At 50.0% G+C, this 3,763-nt stretch overlaps 1 non-coding gene across 1 annotated transcript; it reads right to left on the bottom strand.

The window, feature by feature from the left end:
• Positions 1-1,944: 1,944 nt before the first annotated feature.
• Positions 1,945-2,047, bottom strand: LOC116548048. The gene has a single exon (XR_004267287.1). It is a non-coding gene; the product is annotated as a small nucleolar RNA U13 (small nucleolar RNA).
• Between the last annotated feature and the right edge of the window lie 1,716 nt (positions 2,048-3,763).

The raw sequence follows: 3,763 nt of genomic DNA, 5'->3' as shown, positions 1-3,763 counted from the left end.
CCGCAGTTGAAACTTCTGCTCCTTTTTCACCATCTGCATAGGAATCCACCTGTGTCCGAGTCGGGCTCCGGGAACCCCCTGCAGCGTGTGTTGCACTTAGAACTCTGCGGGCTGTGTAGGCGAATCCCCGCCTGCAGGGGGGATGAGATAGACAGGCAGCAGACACCAGTGACCAAGAACGCAGTGCGTGGAGCCTCACTGGCTGGGTTCCAGTCCTGCTGAGGAGCCGTCTACTGGGAATGTTGCATAGACCTGTCTGTGCCTCAGTTCTCTGTTCTGACATGTTCAACTATGAATACGGCGGCTATTTTCTTATCAGGCTAAACTTGATTGAATTCAAGTAAAGCCTTGAGAAGACTGGTGCTTCCTAAGAGCCCTAATGCGTTCAGTCATTAACTGTTTAGAACAGGCCAGACTTGTAGCAGTGGTTGAATACAGACAATGAGCTTGCATGGCTTCAGGAAAGTGAAATGGAGAAGCTCACATTATTCACAACATGTGGTGATCCTTTTCCTCTCATGAAACACGTCTTAGCCAGGTGCCCATGGCTCACACTGTAATATCTTGGAAGATGTGGTTGATCCCAGAGAGGACCTCAAATCCTAACACAGCCTCCTTCCTCTAAGTTTTCATCCCTGACCCAAAATATGTCAGTTTCCTCCTAACCAAGCCTCCGTGAAGGACAAGTTCAATGGTGTGAGCTCCTCCCCTCAGCATCTTCACACTGTCATGGCCTCGTGGTGAGCCTTCCTGGCCAGTTGGCTACTCTAAGTGACCAGTGATAAGCTTGGCTCTCAAGCTGGCTCAGGACTCAGGACATTCAAACCAACAGCCACAGGATGGCTGAGCCAGGAATGAACTTCCCTTCCACTGACACAGCCTGGATGAGCATGAGTGGGAATGAACTGGGGATGGGGGCGTCTTGCAGGTGCTTCAGTGGATGAATGAATGGAAAGAGTGACCCCCACTGTCTCACTGACCATACTTTCCATAGCATTGTGATCAGGGTGAACTCAGGCCTGATAGGAAGGGGCAGTGGCTGCACCTGCACAGAGCGGGCACCTTCCTGCTCACATCCTTCCTCACCACGACTCAGTTTCTACAAACTCCTCATGCCTCCCTAGACCCTGCAGGGTTGGGGAAAGTTTCTCTCCATATTGTGGAGGAAAAACCCATTATATCTATGTTTCAAACTCATAGTTTTACAGTTTTGTCAACCTTAAGGAGAAATCTTCCTCATCCATTCCTTCCATGTGTAGGGGAAGGATTCTAACAAATCGGACTTTGGTTCTGTGTTTGCGGGTCATGGGCCGAAGCGCCATGTTTGGCCAGCTTTGGGAATCACAGCACACCCGTGTCTCAGGCGAGCGTGGGAATAGTATTAAAGTGGGTGCCCTAGTTGGAACCACAGATGGAATTGGGAAGCAGATGTTCCCCAATTGCAAGGAGAGGGGAGGAAGTGCTGACATCTGAGGACGGGAATGTGGGCAACCCAAACAGTGCACACCCGGACAGCGCCCCCAGCATTGTCCATTTTTCCTGTTTCTCCAAGATGGGAAATCGCGGAGGACGGTATGTTCAACCCTCTCAAATTGCCAACTGCTAATGCAAACTCTTCCACTCACAGGGTGACGGGAGGAATAAAAGGCAATATGCTAATCAGCGCATGGCCTTGGTGACAGGTCACCAGGGGATTATCAAATACACAACACAGCCTCACTCCGGGTTCCCACCATTGCTATCCAGACATATCTATTTTTACATGTACAAGGGTGTGATTTCTGAGCACCTGTTTTGTTTCAAAACAAAATCACTTCCTCCACATTATTATATTCTGTTAAAAAAAAGTTATAGGAGTAAAGGGACCGGCCCCATCATATATAGTTGATAGTGTGGACACGCAAAGTGAACATTTGAGAATAAGAAGTTTCTTCTATTTTTTATTGTTAGATGGGAAAGGTGCTGATGTGTTAAGAACAGTTGGAGAAGGCACATCTCACACGTGCCCATAACATGCAATCACCACGGTGAGGAGCTGCAGAAGGATCTGACATTCCATTCTTTATTAGAAAAGCCAAGCCCACGCATTTCTGCTCTTCCTGAGTCACTAGACACTTCTAGGTGTGCTACTTTCACAATTTCATGATGGAATTAAAAACATATGGTGGAAATGAAATTTAAGAAACTCAGTGTCCTCACTGAGAGACATTGTGAAACAAAACAGGTGCTCAGAAATCATTGTGAAACTATAGAAATGGGTTTCTTACCACTTATGTAAGTTACCTTTTGTCTGCATGCTACTAAGTCTACGTGCTTAGTTCTGTCTCAGTCTCTGTCAGTTCACTGAGCAATTTTACAGGGATGCAGAGAGTAGGATGATAGATAATGGAGACTCTGAAGGGTGAGGCAGTGGGAGGGAAAGGATGATGGGGAATTGGTTAATTAATTCATGGTTCATTACTAAGGTGATGGTTACCCTAAATGCCATGACTTGACCACTGCACAATCTATGCATGTAACAAAATTGCAAGGTATCCCATAAATTTGTACAAATAAAAAGAAAAAAATAAATCAGTGACACACAAGGTCTATCCAGGGAGGATGATGGACACTGGCTCCAGGAAGGTTTCCTCTGAGTCCTGCATTCCCTTCTTGGACCCAAAGGGAATGGATTCCCATGTGGAAGAGGATGAGCTGGTGGACGGCAATGCAGTTCTGTGATCCAGTATCTCAACAGGTACTGGGAGGCTGTCGAATTGAGGTTTCCTCTCTGTGTGCCCAGAGAGAAGCAGGTTTACTAGGGTCAGAGCCTGACCTGGATTCCCACCTAGAGGCAGCCTTTCTTTCAGTGGCCCTGGGCCCCCAAGTTAGAATTAGAGGTTTCTGCTTGGGTGATTCTTCAGGGATGTTACTCAAAGGAGGGGTAACAGTGCCTCCAAAGAGACACCTGTTTCCAGCACTGGGTCCCTGGGTCACCATGGCATCCTCCGGCTAGGGGAGCCGCACCTGTTCAGGCTGAAGCTTCCCCCCATAGGGTGTGTGGTTCTCAGGCCTTTCTCCTTCCTGCTGTGCTGCTGAGTGACACAAACTTGGAACTCAGATCTGGGGTCGCCTCTCTGCTCCCAGAGCCTATGGGCGCCGCTGAAACTGCCAACCTCATGGAGCTGGGCTTGTGCTGCCCAATGTGGAGCAGAGCTGCTCAATGTGGGGCCAAACCCCGTTCCCAGTGTTGGGGGTGTCAGAGGCAGCTGTAGAGCCAGAGGCAGTGGGTGCCCCGGGCGATGAAGGAGGGACAGCAGAGACCATCTGGGTGCTAGTGTGGGTGACGAAGATGGAATTTGTAGGTGACGAACCTGCAAAGCTGAGTGTGTTGGGCTGCCCTGGCAGGTGGGGCCTGGAGCGGAGGTTGCGGCTGGAGCTGGAGCGGGGCTACCAGATCTCCAAACCGGAAACAAAGAGGTCAGAGGTGGGGGCTGCGAGCTGCTGTCCATCAGGAACTCACTATGCTGGCCGGGTGGTGGCCGAAGGGTTACTGGGAAATTGTAAAGTTGGGGTGAAGCTGCAAGACCTCAGTGCAGGAGGCTCGTGGTTTCCCTGGTGGAGGCCTTGCTGCCCCTGGGGTGTGTCTGAAGGGCCTGGACAGATGGGAAGAGGCTCCCACTGGAGCCAACACGAGGCCTTGTAAGGAAAGGCTGGGAAGGGGGAGTGGTGTCCATGGGAGTCACTCAAAGTCAGGTGCTGGTAGTCCATGTGTATTGCTCAG

Source organism: Sapajus apella, unplaced genomic scaffold (assembly GCF_009761245.1).
Source record: "Sapajus apella isolate SASKATOON/1434 unplaced genomic scaffold, GSC_monkey_1.0 scaffold6511, whole genome shotgun sequence".
NCBI lineage: Eukaryota > Metazoa > Chordata > Mammalia > Primates > Cebidae > Sapajus > Sapajus apella.
The sequence above is the reverse complement of the archived record's forward strand: the minus strand, read 5'-3'. Positions and strand labels throughout refer to the sequence as shown.